Here is a 17,925-nt window from a genome sequence, read left to right as displayed (position 1 = left end):
AGGACTTCTGTGAGGATCACATGAGATGAGGCATGGGAAAACGCTTCACAGACATTTGGTTAAAGTGTAAAATGTTTGCACCTGGCTATAAAGCAAGTTATGTTCCTGGGCTGAAGAAACTCCAAGGAGGCTAGTCACTAGGGAGAGGAAGCCAGGCATTGCTATGTGATGTCATTACCTGGTGCCCACAGCCACCGTTTCCGAGCTGGGCTGGGCCGTGGGCCACATTTTGCGCCATGGGGTCTCGGCAGTGTCAGCTATGATTTGGAGGGGTGTCGCTCCATTGTGGTGGCAGGGCCAGTGTCCCTTTTGGGGGAAACTGAGTATTGCTTTGTGGGTGCCAGGTCTGCGATGCTGTTTCTCTGTAAATGGCCAGTGCACTTCACGGCAGCTCCTGCATTGAGCATCTGCCCCCTGGTGGTTAGTGTGTGTCATAGTGACCAGTTGGGACTGTTGGACATTTAGCATATTAGCCTTTGATATATATAGATGGCCATATGAGGGAAGAAACACACAGGGAGAAAGCTATGTGATGACAAAGGCAGAGATGGAGTTACAAAGCTACAAGCCAAGGAACACCAAAGACTGCCGGCAAACCACCACAATTTAGGAAGAGGCAAGCAAGTATTTCCCCATAGTTTTCAGAGGGATCATGGCCCTGCCAATACCTTGATTTCAGACTTATAGACTCCAGAATTACGATACAATAAATGTTTATTGTTTTAAGTCATCCAGTGTGTTACACTTTGTTATATACAGCAGTCCTAGAAATGAACGCACCATCTTATGTTTGTGGCAGGGCCTGAAACAACGGAAAGAGATGGGAGCGGGCAGTGATGATGTCAAGACTACTGCCCAATTTGGCAGCAAACCAGCTCCAAGACCTCAGACCAGTCACTCGACCCCACTGACCAAGTTCCCTCGTCTGTGTGAACAGGGACAATGATAGCTGCTCTGCCTACAGCAGATCTGAAGCAAAAACTACAAGTATTCCCCCAGAGGTGCTGTGACCAAGATAGCCTGACAGCTACTGAGAAACAATTTTGCCAAGGATAGGGTTCCTGCTACGGAGAATTTTAGAGTCTGGCTGTGAAGAAAGGCACTTTCCTATAATAAGATAACTAGCGCAGGCCAAGTGCCAAATGTGTGGTCTGGATTTGATTCACTATTGATGTCAAAAGCAGGAGGGATCACTGTGGACTGGGGTGCACAAGGGAGCCTTCATGAAGAACCTTAGGCAAAAAGGAATCTATTAGAAGGATATTGGATACCTGCAGGATCTCCAGTGGCAACACTCAACATTATGCTCAGACCTGGTCCCAAGAAGCCACCACTACAGCCACTGCTGGATACAGACACCAAAACTGGGACCACCAATACCGCCTGATCTAGACAGTGGATGATGTCACTGATGCCCCTGGAAACTAGGCACAGTTACTGTCACTGTCACTACTCTCCGTAGGAAGAAGGAGGTTCACTATGACTTCACCACCCTAACATTTGGTCCCAAGCCTGGGGGCAAAAGATTGACACTATCCAGTCATATGTTAACACTCTAGCTCAACGCTGTCCAATAGAAATATAATGCAAGCCACATATATGATCCTACATTTTCTTGTAGCCACATTAAGAAAATTAAAGAAAAAAGTGAAGTTAATGTTTATAATATATGTTATTTAAATCAATATATCCAAAATATTTTAATTTCAACATGTGGCACTAGATGTACCACAACTAGTATGGAGCCAGTGGTATCAAATTTGACAGCACAGGCCTAACTGATAAGGAAGCCATGAAAATGAGCGTATGGTCTTTTGATTTCCATGGTGTGATATGGGTTCTGCTACATGACATGAAGAGGGCAATTTCCCAAACACAGGAAGAGGGGTCAGATGCAATCTTGCAAATGGAAGATAAAGTTGAAAGAAGACCAAGACTGGATTTTAGAGAAAGAAAAATGGTGAAGTAAGGACTTTTATTATTAATTTTTTTATGTATTGACTGTGAGCCACTGGAGGTTTCTGAACTGGGGAAACACTACAAAGATGTAGATACAACTTTAGAAATATTGGAATTGTGTTAAAAGTGCTGGATTTAAATTATGTTTAATTGAGTTAGAAGTCCTGGATTTTAGCTATGCTTTCTCTCCGTGCAGGCTTAGGCAAGTTGTGTCTCGGGATCTCTCTTCTCATCTTCAGAAATGGGGATGATGATATCTATCTCTCAGGCTTGTTGTGACGATTAAGTGAAATAGTGTATGTGAGCCGAAACCGGTTTGGCTAGGTGGATAGAGCGTCGGCCTGCGGACTGAAGGGTCGTAGGTTCGATTCCGGTCAGGGGCATGTGCCTGGGTTGCGGGCACATCCCCAGTGGGAGATGTGCAGGAGGCAGCTGATCGATGTTTCTCTCTCATCGATGTTTCTGGCTCTCTATCTCTCTCCCTTCCTCTCTGTAAAAAATCAATAAAATATATTTAAAAAAAAGAAAAAGAAATAGTGTATGTGAAAATGAGTACCACCTAGCAAGCACTCAATAAATGTTAATTAAATCTAAATGAATCTGAGTATCTAGTTAGAGATGTAGATAAACAGCTAGGAGGCTGAACTATTTCCCAAAAGCCAAGAGGAACATTCTAAAGTAAAGAGGGAGGGAGAGAGAGAGAGAGAGAGAGAGAGAGAGAGAGAGAGAGAGAGAGGAGAGATTTCATATACCTCAATTCTGCCTCAGCTTGGACAAGTTAAAATAGGTACTTGTTTTCTAAGCAGCCATTTCTTCCTTGAAGCTTTTAATAGTCATTCCTAGCTAGAGGTGATCTCTCCTTCCATGGTCCAGAGTTCTCCTGTGGGCAGCATGACGTGGTTTGTTAGGCTCATGCCTCATCTTCTTCACCAGGTGCAGACATGAGGCCAGAGACCACGTCTCATTCATCTTTGTATCTGTCCTTCACAATGTCTTGAACTGGCGGTATCCAAACAAACAAGATCAACAAAGTTTGACCATTTTAGAAGCTGGATGATGAGTACCATCAATATTCATTACACTGTTCTTGTTACCTTTGTATATGTTTGAACATTTTCATAATAAATGTTTGTTTGTTTTTTAAGACATGTAAGAAACTTCTGCTTCAAGATGGTGAATTAGGGACAAGCATTTACCTCCCTTCTCTTTGTATCCCATTAAATGTCAGCAAAAGGGCTTGATTTTCCATGAAACTAATGAAAGTTAAGCTCCAAGGACCCTCACTTGCATGGGCTCTTTCCAAGCTCCTCAAAGTTCCTTAGCAATATGTTCACATGTTTGTGTGTTTTTGTAAAAACTGCAAGTGTAATCTGTTTCAGCCACAAATGGTTAAGGGTGTTGTTTCTTTCTACTCTGACTTCCACATTGTCACAGTTCTCCTGGTGTCAGGTAGTATTACAGGAACTGTGGTCATTTTGGGAATCCAAATAAAGGGAAGTTGAGTTCTGGGTACAATTAGTTTGAATTTGCTGGGAGGATATTTATGTGATACACAATCACTTCTGTGGGCAGTATCTATTGCTAATCTGGAATAGCCTTCAGGGATACCCACTCCTATATCCTAGCGCTGTAATACAAAGGTACAGGGCCAGAGATTGTATTGCAGTATGGACATATTCTAAGCTACTAGTATCAGAAAAATGGACAGAGTTGGAAGCTAGTCTGTAGAAAATTCTTCCAACTTTTACAATTCATAAATAAATTAAACCCATTAGAAGATTCCCCAAATATTACCATAATCTTTAAAAATTACAAGTTACTACTAATGACAAGTTGTCAAGGTTAAAAGAAAACTATCAGTAATAAAAAATTTGTCGTCAACCATGCTGAAGAAAGAGTAAGTTATCTTTCTATTCAGTCAATACAAATATGATAAAACAAAATTACTGTCATATGAAGAGATAATTAAATAACATCTGGAAAAAATAAGTAGGGGAAAACTATTATAGAGGTATGTCAGGCATTAAAATAATAAATACATTATATTATGTTTTGGATGTTGTGATGTTTGTGAATTTTGTGTCAGCATTTTAAAATGTGTAAATTGTTGTGATTTTTTTCATTTTAAATATTCACTTTTTAAACTAAATGTGTATTCAAATTTTATATTTTTTTCTTAAACAGAGACTCCAAAATTTATCTTTCATAAAATATGGATCTCTAAAATTATAATTGAGAACTTCAACATCCCTTTCTCAGCAACTGCTAGAACTAATAGTCAGGAAATGAGCAAAGATAAAGACCTGAACAACACAAGAGGATCTAATTGACATTAATAGAACACTACACCCATAGTAGCAGAATGTACTTTTTCCCCCCCAAAAGGACCTATAAATAACCACAAGCTGGGTGAGAAAACAAGTGTTAATTAATTTAAAAGAATTGAAATCATACAGAATATGTTCTCTGTTCATTATGGAATTACATTAGATATCAATGAGAGAAAGGCAACAGGAAAATCTCTATAAATACTTGTCAATCAATGCACTTTTAAAAACTACCTGGTTAAGAGGATGCTTCAAAATTAAAAAAAAAAATACACAGAAGCAAATGAAAATACAAATACAACCTATCAAAATTTGTGGGTTGCAGCTAAAGTAGTGCCAAGAGGGAAATTTATGCATTAACCAATTACATTAGAAAAGAGGGGATGATTACATTACAAAAGTTCTCAAATTAATAATCTAATTTTTTTTTTAGTTTAAATGCATTTTACTTTCAGACAACCTACATGACATGTTTTTTCTTAAAAACAATGATTCTGCTACAAATAAATCAAGATCAAAATGAACGAAGAGCTCAAGATAACAGCAGTCCCATCTGGATGAAAAGCAGCAGCCAGTCATGACAGGTGATAGATCCAAATTGCCAAATTTGTTAACATTTTCCCATTTCTAAACCACCTTTAAAGAGAATTACACCATTCTCATGGTAGTCCAGCAGAGCAACCATGCCATCTGTACTCATGCTTTCATCCGTAAGGAACTCTGGTCTCTGTTCTTCTAGCTTCCCTTTGATTGATTGCACGTAATCTCTGATGCACTTCTTTACAGGCTTCCTTTGTCAAGCTGGTTTCCTGCAAATGATGGTTCATGACAATGTCAACACCAGTGCTTACTGTGCTTTTGGTGCCTTCGCCCTGCAGGCCTTCAGCGGAGGCATTTTCACCAATAAGCCAGTCATCAATGTTACCTTTGTCCTACTGACCATCTTCCCCTCCACCTCCAGGCACAGCCCATCTGCGATCTCCTGCATCTTGAAGATATCAGAGAACATCTCATCATGGCTGAGGAGGTCCCTGTAGATGATCATGATGGCTGCTGGGAGGAGAAGGAGGCACTGCCTTAGCAGGAGCTCAGAGCTCAGTGAGCTCCATGCAGGTGCAACTGGAGCAGTGCTAGGGCTGGGGGATGGGGGTGGGGAGCAGGCTGAAAAGCAGTAATCTAAGTTCTTACCACCAAAAACTAGAAAAATGAAGAGCAAAATAAACCCAAAGCAAGCAAAGAGAAGGAAATAATAAAAGCAGAAATCAATGAAATGGGAAAAGAAAACAATTTAAAAAAAAAAACAATGAAAGACCAGAGAACTTATAAGCATATATGCATAACACAGGGACACAGACAATAGTATGGTGAAGGCCTGGGGCAAGATGGGTGAGGGGTGGAGATGGTGAATGGGGAAAAAAAGGGGGACATATAAAATACTTTCAACAATAAAGATAAATAAATAAATAAACAATGAAAGAAAAACTGTTTAATAGACTTCTAGCAAGACTGGTAAAATAGAGAAAAGACACAAATCACCAATACCAGTAATGAAACAGTATAGTATTACAGTTCCCACAGCCTTTAAAAGAATAATAAGGGATTACCAGAGGTACCTTTACACTCATAAATTCAACAACTTAGAAGAAATGGGCCAATTACACTACCGTAGCTCAAACAAGATGAAATAGAATAGTCCTATAACCATTAGAGAAATTGAACTTGTCCTTAAAATTATCTGAAAAAACCAATCTCCAGATGGTTTCACTGGAGAATTCTATCAAATATTTTGAAAAGAATTAGCACCAATTTTATACAATCTCTTCCAGAGAACAGAAGAGGGAATACTTCTCTATTCACTTTAGAAGGTAGTATTACTCTGCTACCAAAACTGGACAAATATCATATAATAAAGAAAACTAGAGACCCATACCTTTCATAAGCTTAGATGCAAATATCATCAGTAAAATATTAGTAAATCAAATCCAACAACATATTTACAAATACGCACAAACGAGTAGGATTTATTCCGGGCATGCACGTGAGACCTTGAGCCACAGGCAGTCACCTAAACCAAGTTCGCCTCCTTGATGTGTAGAAACTGTGAAATAATAGCTATTGCTTGATTGAAGCTGCTAAATCTCAGAGTAATTTGTTCTATGGCAATAGACTGACATAAGAAGGTATGAATTCCATGTCTAACACTGCTGGAATTGGTTAAAGAGCAAGCTTGAAAAGCTTTCCTACCAATCACACATCTTAATTCTTCTTCTCTCTCTTGTACCAGCTTCAACCTTTCATTTATGGTAGAATAAACTGCCCTTCTTCTAAGCTCCACCTATTCTTGAAAGCTTTCCAACCAAAGTGGTGAATGTAATAAAGCAAGCAGCCAGAGATGCTGTGCTTTTTCATCTAATGACAGAAAAAAAGGAAACACTCCATCTGGGTAGAAATTGATAATTGGCCATATCCAATTCCTGGACATCTGGCTTTTAAATGAAACTGAACATAGTAATTAATGTCTGTTTCCTTGGGCATTCTTTTACCGAAATGCTATTTATTCTTCTAGTCTTTAAAGGACAGCACCAGTGCAATTTTAAATATCAAGTAACCAAAGGTTTGCCTCGATTTTTTCCTATTACCATAGTTATATATTTATTGCAAGATTTGGAAGCTACAGAAAATCACAAGAAAAAGAAGGGGAAAAATATTTCACTGTCCAAGAGAATTATTAACATTTTGATGAATAGCTTTCCAGATTTGGCTTTAAAAAATAAAAACGAGTTTCAGAATAACAATTTTTTTTCATCAACAATACATCCTCATTTTAAAAACCTAACAGAATATTTTAATGAGTGAAACTTAATGAAGAAAGCCAAACCATTTATTCCACTGAAATCCACATCCATTTCCTAATACGTAGAGTTTAGTCTGATGACATTGATAATTCAGCCCTAAACACCAGGCTGAATGGTTCAGGGAAATGTCCCATAAGGCTAAAGCAGCCCTGACAGCATGTCAAGAATAATGGAACTCAGGGAAACAACATATGTTTGCACCCACTGTCCCCCCACGGTTCCACTCCTGCCCCAGAATTTGCAGTGGGGGAGGGGTCCACAGATTTGTACAGGGATCCTTAATGGGCTACAAGCCAGCTCAAAGATGCACTAGAGAACAGATCGTAACATTTCAGGAGTTTTGTGAGCTGGTTATTAAACATGGTCATTATTAAAAATTAAATGATATACACTAGTAATTAAATTATTTTCAAAACAAAGGTAATAAATACTCAAAACGATCGCTTTTTAATCACTTTACAACATGTTGCTATTACCTTTGTTCCTGATGTTTCTATCTATTGTGTGTGTATGGGGGATATACCGTATAATGGTGTCCTGGGGACATCCCTTCCTAACTGTGTTCAGTGACTTCACTTTGGTAGTTTGAAATTGGACAGGAGGAGTATTTATACCACAGAAATGAACAAATGCTCCAAATCTGGGCTTCATTGATAGTTTTGTTGATTGTTCAGTGATGGAGAAACTGTTAATACTGTAGATTAAATTTTAAAATGTCATATCTATAGTTGTGACATTGTAAATAATACAAAGATCAAGGAAATATTTCTCCAGTATTCAAAAAACGATTATAATATTTATCCAAGTCACTCATGTTATCGATGAATGAGTGAAGTACCATCATCTTTATTTCTTGTTTCACTTTCATCTTGATCATTAACATCAATGAAAATATCAGCCAAGATTCTCGTCAAAACTGTACTTGCTTGTTACTTACAATGATAGCTGGCCTCAGATACAAAAGTTCAGCAAAACTCAATGAAACATTCTGTGGGAATCAACTGGCTACATGGAATTCACCTAAAAGAATATTGCATGTTTTATTATTATTTATAAACTATGTGACATACTCTTTATGTCAGTAAAATTTAAAATAAACCAGTATGTGTGTGTGCATGTGTGTGTGTTGCAGAGAGATGGTTGCTAATCATTTACTAAACCATCACTGATCAGAGCAAATAACCTCCAGCAGATTCCTTTCAGCTAGGTATAAACTGATAAATAAATAGGGAAAGAAAGTAAAAGAAAAACAAGAGCTCAAAGGAAAAAGCAGAAAAGCAAGGAAGAATAGAAGAGAAAGAAAGGACAGGTAGAGAAAATTCTCCGTCTCGCCTGTGCCTTATCCTTCCTTTTTCCTCATCACCCTCCAGCTGTTTGCAAGAAAGGAGACAAACCACTGCACACCCTTCAGGATTTCTGGAATCACAAACATGCCTGGGATTAGCTGGTGACCCCACGGAAAGGTAGCTAAGGAGCCAGGAGTACTTATCAACAATAACCAGAGTATTTTTTCAGTTTTTGTGTTCTGCCATTAACATTCTAAACAACTGAGGTATAAATTATGGGGTAAAATTTTTTTTTTAAAATATATTTTATTGATTTTTTACAGAGAGAAAGGGAGAGAGATAGAGAGTTAGAAACATCGATGAGAGAGAAACATCGATCAGCTGCCTCCTGCACATCTCCCACTGGGGATATGCCCGCAACCCAGGTACATGCCCTTGACCGGAATCGAACCTGGGACCTTTCAGTCTGCAGGCCGGCGCTCTATCCACTGAGCCAAACCGGTTTCGGCTATGGGGTAAAATTTTAGAGTACAGTTCTTTGAATTTGACAAATACATATAGTCATGTAACTACCACCCTCCAGAACATTTTCAGCATCCCTCAAAATTCACTCAAGCCTGTTTGTGACCAGCCCCTCTCCCTGTCTTGAGCCACTGCAACCACTGATTAGTATCCTATTCTTCTGTGATTTTTCCCGAAAACGTCATATCAGAGGACTTATACATTATGCAGACTTGTGAGTCTAAGTTCTTCCCCCTAGCATTGTGTATTAGAGATCCCCCATGTTGTTGCATGTATCTGTAGTTCACTTCTTTTTATTGCAGTGTACAGTACCACAGTTTGCTACCTACTCACTGTTTGAAGAACACTTGAATTGTTATCAATTAAAAATAATTATGGGAAAAAATCATTGGTTGGTTTATTTATTTAAAGTCCCTCTCTCTCTCTCTCTCTCTCTCTCTCTCTCTCTCTCTCTCTCTCTCTCTCTCAGATTTAGGTCACAACAAAATTGAGAGAAGGACCCTAACCAGTTCGGTTCAGTGCATAGAGTGTTGGCCTGCGGCCCAAGGGGCCCAGGTTTGATTCTTGTCAAGGGCATGTACCTTGGTTGCAGGCTCCTCCCGGGCCCAGGCCCTGGTCAGGACTCGACCAGGAGGCAACCAATCAATGTGTTTCTCTCTGTCTTTCCCTCTATCTTCCACTCTCCCTAAAAATCAACAGAAAACTATCCTCAGGTGAGAATTAACAACAACAAAACAAAAAAATTGAGAGGAAGGTACAGGGATTTCCCATATACCTTTTCCCTTCCCCATTATCAATATCACTCACCAGAGTGGTATTATATACATTTGTTACCAAGTATAACCCTACATTGACAACATCAAAATCACATGTAGCTTACTGTAGAGTTTATTCTTGGTATTACACATTCCATGGGTTTGCACAAATACCTAATGACATGTATCCATCATTATGGTATCATACAGAGTATTTTCACTGCCCTAAAAATCCTCTGTGTTTTCTGCCTATTTAAATCCCCACACCAGCAACCACTGATGTTCCTTTTGTCTTGTAGTTTTCCAGAATATCATATAGTTAGAATCATTATGTTTGTAGCCCTTTTAGATTGGCTTCTTTCACTTAGTAATATGCATTTAAGTTTCTTTCCATGTCTTTTCATGGCTTGATAGCTCATTTCTTTTTAAAATAATATCTCATTGTCTGGACATATCACAGTTTACTTATCCATTCACTTCCTGAAGTGCATCTTGTTCGCTGCCAAGTTTTGGCAATTATGAATAAAGCTGCTATAAACACCTGTGTGTAGGGTTTTGTGTGGACATAAGTTTTCAACTCCTTTGAGTAAATACCAAGGAATATGATTGCTGAATTGTATGGTAAGAGTTTGTTTAGTTTTGTAAGAAAGTGCCAAACTGTCTTCCAAAGTGGCGGTACCATTTTGCATTCCCACCAGCAATGAATGAGAGTTACTGTTAGTCCACATCTTGTCAGCATTTGGTGTTCTCATTATTCCAGATTTTGGCCTTTCTAATAGGTGTGTCGAGGCACTTGTGTTTTTTATTTTATTGCTATTGAGTTTAGAGAGCTTTTTATATATATGGATACGCATCTTTAAGGAATATATACTTTACAAATATTTCTCTCAGTCTGTAGCTTATATTTTTATCTTAACAGTGTCTTTTGAAGAGAAGTTTTAATATTTTGATGAAATCCCAACTATCAGTTGTTTTAATTTTAAGTAGTCATTTTTTGCTGTATCTAAAAAATCTTGCCTAACACAAGATCAAAAAACTTTCTCCTATGATTTCTTCTAGAAGTTTTCTAATTATGGGTTGTAAATTTATGTCTATGATCTATTTTTGTATTAATTTTTGCATATGGTATAAGATAACGGTTGAGCAGCAGCTTCTTTCTCCTCCTTCTTCTCCTTCCTTTTCTTCTTCTTCTTCTCCTTCTTCTTCTTCTTCTTCTTCTTCTTCTTCTTCTTCTTCTTCTTCTTCTTCTTCTTCTTCTTCTCCTTCTTCTCCTTCTTCTCCTCCTCCTCCTCCTCCTCCTCCTCCTCCTCCTCCTCCTCCTCCTCCTCCTTCTTGCATATGGATGCCCCATTGTTCCAGCACCATTTACTGAAGAAACGATTCTTTCTTTATTGAATTATCTCTTAACCTTTTTTGAAAATCAACTCACCATGTGTACATATATGGGTTGTGTTAGGATTTTAAAATAAGGCCTTCTATGTCAAGGCTATGAACTACTCTTTTCTGGGGAGGAAAGGTGTAACTCAGAGGACCACAGACACCCAGTGTTTAATAAATTTCTGAAGCAGAAAGCTTAGAGGAAGTCTCAGGCTGAGGCTTGCTCTACCTTGAACTCAAGGTGGTAAGTGTTTGGCTGATGACTAGCTATCCTACTCACTGTATACCTTATATGTCTGAATATAAGGCAATCCTGGATATAAAGAGACCCCTCATTAAAAAAATAAAATAATAAAAACATTTTAAATTATTTTAAGCCAACTTGAATATAATATACACTTCTAGGGATAGCAAGGCAGTCAATGTCTCTTTTTAAAAACTTTGCTATACTTAGTAATTATAAAAATCCCATATTATTTAAAATGATATAAACATTTAAGAGTGTTGCTTTTTTTCTGTCACATATCATGACATAGTTTCATCTATCATAAGTTCTTCACATGTACCGTTGTCAGAAACTTTGCCAACATGAGGACCACTTCTTGTGTCATTTAACTCAGCTTTTTCAGAGCACATCAGCAGCTCTGTTATTTGACATGCTGTACTTTTTGATTCTCTGCATGAGGCTGTCTTCAGCAATTTTATCACAAGCCACAAGTATCTATTTGTATAACATTGGAGTAGTTGACATTTTTATTCATTCTGAACCCACACATTTGTGATTTCTACCTCATAATTATTTAGAGTGGCTTTTTTTTAAAGAACATATATGAGGGGATTTTATTGTGCTTCTTCCAGTGACCCTATCAAGAAGGATGGGGGTAGAAAAGGGAGGACAGTAAGGCACTAACAACTCTATGACTCAAAGTCTAGGGGATTATACAAAAGGGGAACTGAGCAACAGGGATTGATAAATGGGTCGAGTCACCCTCCAGGAATGCTGACATGGGGTAGGAGAGTGAGCTCTGGAAGGAGAGGGAAGCATTATTGGTTTCAGGGCAATAAGGACAGTCCGAATCCTGGATACCAGGGTCCCTGGGGGCTTTAGTCCTTGCCTGATGAGGCAGAGTTGGATTCAGAATGAAGGGTCTCACCAATATCCCTCTCCAGTAGAACAGGTCAAGAGGCCTATGTTTTGATTTCTCATTTGTCCTGGGCTTTATTCCTGCTTTCTCACTTGGAGACCTTCAGATATCCTTTTGAGATGCAAAGCAGTGAGTGTGTGCCTCTTTTCTTATGTCTCCATGGAAGGCAACTTAGTACCTCTCTCCATGTTCCTGAAAAGGGACAAGAAAATCTTTTTGTGTCTAAATTCACTGCCTTCTAAAGTCTTTCTCATTTCCCTTTAGAAAACCACCTCTTTTTCAGTGAAGCTGAGCTGGCATGGGTCCCCCCAGTCTCTTCCGACTGGGTTCTTACCCTATTCCATCTACCTTGTGCCTTGTAGGAAGTGTGGCATTGAACTTGTTTCTCTGTATAACATTCCCAGTACTGAGGGGGGTGGAGGTGGCAGTGGAGGAAGCACTAGGTGTTCTGTGCCTCCAGCTACGGGGAGGCCAAAGAAGTCCTCAGAGAAATCCAAGGCAAGTAAAGATGGCTGTTCCAGGACACCATTCCCAGGAAACACAACTCTCAAGGACACTTGAGGGCCTTCCAGACCACAGCCTGTATTTCCCCAGAGTAGCTAGCTTAGTCACTGTTGTGGCAAAGGTGTCTGCCAGATCTCAGTGTCCCTGGAAGCCCCCACCCCTACATACCAAAAGCACCGTGGCCTAGCTCCCAGATCATACATATCTTCCTACTCTAGGAGCACCTCCTGGAGAAGTTGCTAGGGAACTGATGGGTTAGAGGTGCTGAAATTACCTATTGCTGTCCCCTTGCCCACAGAAAAGAAGCTGAGGCCAGCAAGAATGAAGTTGCATGAGTCATCAGATGCTGGTAGAAAATGATAGAACTTGAAGCTGCAAAGTAATCTGTAAGCTCAACTAAGAAAATGCTAGATTTCGCTAAGAATAACGTTAGAATTTGGGTTTCAGCTATTATTACTAAGAATAAGAATCGTATTTTAAAATATGGTACTTGATTACAATTTGATTTTTCATTTTATTTGCAAGGTCGCTCTTAAAACCTATGTGCTGCCTTTACTTGATGGAGTATTTACAAAGTTACTTGTTTTGAAATAAAGAGTGGATTGTGATAGGATAATATATCTTCTAAAATATCTACACATCATAGAAAAGAGGTAAGAGCCAAGGAAAGGAACGCAGAAAGAGATGAAGACAGCATAAAAGTTTAGCTGGGAATATTTATACTGCTCCCTCGTTCACTTCCTCCTACTTACCCTGAGGACAGCTTCAGACACCTCTCTTTTCCCTGTAGTATATAGAGACCCCTAGATAAGCCTGGAAACCCTGGAGCAGAGTGCCCTTTGACCCTTTTCTCTGGAGCCCAGAGCAGAAATGGCAGGTGTGGTAAGTTAAGCAGAGAGAAGGTTGGAGACAATGCCTGAACAGGGAGCTCTCCAATAGGCGCCAGCAGTGGGCAAAACAGGGTTGTCTTGCCCTGGGGCAAGGTAACCCTATAGCACAGGCTCTAAGGTGTGCTGCCCAAAGGATCAAGATGAGGTTGTGTGTCCAAGCTTCACTTGAGCTAGGAGGGGTTGAAGGGGGTGGGAGTGGTGGACCTTTATTATATTAAGACACAAATTATTCAGCTGAAAACCTTCAGCTACAGCAGGGACAGAGGCATGTGGGGCCCAAGAAGACCCTCCCTTGCTGTTCTTCCCCTGCACCCACATACATCCCGAGGGGAAGAGGAGAGCCCTTGAGAGTGGAGAACAGCTCTGATATTGAATTTGAGCTTTAAATGGATCGAGTTTAAATCTTTAATTTGACTGAATATTTACTCTAAGAGACTAACTTTGAAAATGCAATGATACAGCTACCTTGAAAATGACAACACTGAGTTTCTCCCATCATTAAAAATGGGAGTTGAGCCCGGCCGGCATGGTTCAGTGGGTTGAGCATCGTCCCATGAACTGAGAGGTCGCTGGTTTGAGCACATGCTCAGGTTTTGGGCTCGATCCCCACTAGGGGGTGTGTTACCTTTTCACATAGATGTTTCTCTCCCTCTCCCTTCCTCTGTCTCTAACATCAATAATAAAAACATTTTTAAAATGGGTGCTTAGAGTCAAGTTCAATTCCATTACAGAGAAATGAGTTAAAACATCTCTTTTCCTGCTGGCGTGCTAGATGGTGAATTTTAAATCCATTACACTATCATATTCTCCCTTAAATCATGTGCCTGCTGGGCAGCAGTATGACTCAGCTGTGAGCTCAGTAAAACAGTACGGACAGTGTCTGTGGGTTCTGTCATCCGCACTTGGAGCCTGTGGGCACATTTCACCCATCAGAACATCAGAGAACTTTTCAGCTTCTCCCAGCTGACAGTGGCCCAGTGATGACGCAGCTTCTTCAGAGGCCAGGGCACATGATCCACCCCATTAATTATCTTTATGTGACCAAATATAATAACATTTATTATGCACCTACGGTATGCTAAGTGCCAGCCTGTAAATAATATGTTGGAAGACAGGAGCTTACTTCAGGAAGCGCATTGAGGAAAACAAGGAGATAAGAAGAGGGACTTGAAAATATAAGCATTTACTAAATAATCCAGGCCAAATCTCTCACACAATAAAGTGCTCTCCCCTTTCCTTTGATGACTGAGAGGACAAAGTGACAAAGTGCAGCTAAGAGGCAGCGTGCAAAATCAGGCACAGGAATGAGGCAGCGAGTAAAGCTGGTGACGCCAAAGCAGGAAGGAGCTAACCGGGATGATGGGGAAAAGCTGTGCAAGCATTCACCCTCGCAAGCTTGCTGTCGGAGACGTTCCTCCTCCATCCAGTTTCCTCCTTTACATTAGTCAACGCTCACATTATTGCCAATGAGAAGTCTCCTCGGGTCCAAGTCCCTTCTCATCTTACCTGTGGGAAAGTCCAACAGGGCGCAAGTGGTCTGCTGCGTGACAGTGTAGTCTACCAGGACAGAAGTGGGAACTGGGAGGGGGTGGTTGAGTAGAGGGGAAGGCAGGGAGCTGCTGAGAAAGAAAGGCCGTCTTTCCTTTCACTCTGGTGGCAGGAATAAAAGGCTTTAAGAAAATTATTATTTAAGGTAGAAGTGTCTTATATTACACGGCTCTGTCATTCCTCCCACACTAATTCCTCACCCCCCAACACACACACACACACATACACACACACACCCCTAATCTTGTGGAGGTCAATTATCTTTCTAAAAATACTTTATGCTGGGACATGCAATGAAAGTCATTTTAAAATACAATAGCTCCGTCTCTTCGTTTGCAATTTCATTTCCCCAGCAATAGGTCTTTTCAAATAGAATTTGCTTTGGCCTAAGCTTTTAAAATGCACCTGCAACTAGGCAATATGTGAGTACAAAGGTGAGTGCATATTAATTCTAAAATGGATTCTATTTATTCAGTGTTCTACTTTTTCAAGTGCTTACTATAGTTTAATACTTCCACTTCAAACCCGTTACTGACCCAGGCTGTCTCCCTAAAGCACCGCAGCAGAGCATTGCATGAACTTCCACAGCAACTAATCTCATAAACACCAGATTACGGCTTTGTTACAAAATGTAGCAGATGGGGGGGAAAGAGCTGAGAAAAACAAAGCTCCCTTCAAAACATGATATTTTAAAACAGTTATTAAACAGCGAAGGGAATATAGAGTACTAGCTTCAAAGTAACTTGCATAATATTTACCTAACTTTCCTACTTACGTTGAAGAACCGTGCTTAGGGCCAAAATCTTCTTTCACAAATGAGCTCATAGGTGTTACATAGAATGAAGTAGAACCTTTGGCACAACCTCCCCATAAGGAACTACTCGGATGTGCTGTCTCTAGCTGTATTACAAACTCTATTACAATCTGGCCGTTCAGGTGTTAAAGAAAATGCTGGACTTGCCCTTAGTAAGGGAACAAAATGGCCCCTTTGGGTACCAGAATTTAATTTGTTCACGGCTGGGTCTGGAGACATGTGACGCCCACTATTTGCTCCTGCTGGTGGGAGGCAGAAAGGAACAGGGGAGGGAAATGGGGTGAGGGCGACATTACTTAGAACCAGCAAATCCTGACGCCAGGAAGTTAGGAAACGCAGCCCTGGAAAGCATGGGGTTTCTCTGTGCTTTCTGAAACAAAGGAGAGTTGCTAGTTCTCCGATAGTCTAAAAAGCTTGCAGAGAGGAGGGCAGCCCCCAGCTTGGCCTCTATCTGCTCGGCGGAAAGCTTTCCCAAGGAATTAGGGGACCAAAGGCCTCTGAGGACCCAGAGACTCTGGGTGGCATCTTCCAGAGCAGCATTTGGCTAAAACTACCAGAGCATCAGAGGAGCAAAGCGATTCTGAAAATTGAGGCAAACAGTCTAAATAAGTTTGCCAACATTATACTTTTGTTCAAACATACAGCTGGCTGATGCAAAAGTGGTCTTTTTGGCTTATTTTAGATAACAATAAAAATTATTTACATCATTTGGTATGTGTGGATGAGAATTAAATTAATTCTTTGGAAAAAAGTATATTAGTATGGATGAAGCTGTTAGAAGACATTTCATCCTGACCTTAACCATTAACTAAGAGCAGACGATAATATCTATAAGGCAGATTCTGATGATAAAGTTGTAGAAGCGTTAAATCTGCACACACCTTAATCTTGGTAGTAATTGTCATAACAGTGGCCACTCCATTGGATTGTTAAGTGGCATGTAATATTCTGGGTAAAGGGGGCTCTTTGAGCCAATCAGTGCCCCTGACTTACCCAGAATCCCACAATATCTTTAATTTTCTTTGTTGCTGTTAATTTAATTTTTTCCATTGCCATTTCTCCCCTCTATGCCCTCTTCTACCTCTATTAATTTTCTATCTCGACTTATTTGGCTGAAGCTAATGTCAAACCAAGGTATAGTCTAATCTATATTAAAAAGTTTAGAAGTCATGGTCCCACAGAGCCCATGTTAATGCCAATTATGCACATTCCCATCTTGTCATTCCATTAAGTACTAGAGTGATAAGAGTTTTGCACTGGGCAAAGCTTCAACTAGTTGGCAAGAAAATGAAGGGCCTGGCTCAAAGAATATCCTCAATGAATTCTTCAGTGGAGCGAACCAGAAGTAGAGGGTCTGTATCAGTAATCTAGAACCCACACTGTCCAACTTGAAAGTACACTGGTATTTGTTGAAAGCTCACTGTAGAACTGGCTATTGTCAAGTTCTCATGGTAAAAGAAACATATTGTCAATTTCTCATCAGAAAAAAAATGTTCATAATAAATATGATCCATTTAAAATTATTTTTTTATGGTGGAAGATTAGTTTTTTAAGATTAGCATGATCTTAAATAACTATAAAATTCGCTTCTTCATTTGTACATTCAATGACTCTAGCTGATTTTCCCAAAATATATCACACAGTCAAACATTCCCACCAAGCTGAGAATAGGAGCAAGCTGTTAGTAAGAGGGAGTGATGGGTGAGAACGAGACCTGCCAAGACTGAATGATTCAAAATTATGCTGAGTTGAAAAAGACAGAGATTCTCCCCCCCCCCCCCCGCACTCCATTATCTTGTAACATCTTACAGCAGTAGCACAAATGTTTCTATGATTTACAACAAAAATGGCAGAATTCCTTAGGCCTGAAAATCTCCCTCCCCTTCCTCCCATGCCGGGGCCATTGTGGGGTGGGTGCAGCTCTCTTGCCGTGGCTTTTTCAA

The 17,925-nt window shown here is 39.9% G+C and overlaps 1 pseudogene across 1 annotated transcript in view; it reads right to left on the bottom strand.

Annotated features, from left to right (window-relative positions):
• Positions 1–4,143: 4,143 nt before the first annotated feature.
• Positions 4,144–17,925, bottom strand: part of LOC308518449 (translationally-controlled tumor protein-like) — a 70,537-nt pseudogene continuing 56,755 nt past the window's right edge. The window contains exon 2 of the transcript XR_013997344.1: positions 4,144–5,336. The product of XR_013997344.1 is annotated as a translationally-controlled tumor protein-like (transcript). The remainder of the gene's footprint in view (positions 5,337–17,925) is intronic.

This window comes from Myotis nattereri, assembly GCF_964212035.1.
Source record: "Myotis nattereri genome assembly, chromosome: 4".
Classification (NCBI taxonomy): Eukaryota; Metazoa; Chordata; class Mammalia; order Chiroptera; family Vespertilionidae; genus Myotis; species Myotis nattereri.
This window is presented reverse-complemented; position numbering and strand designations above follow the sequence as displayed.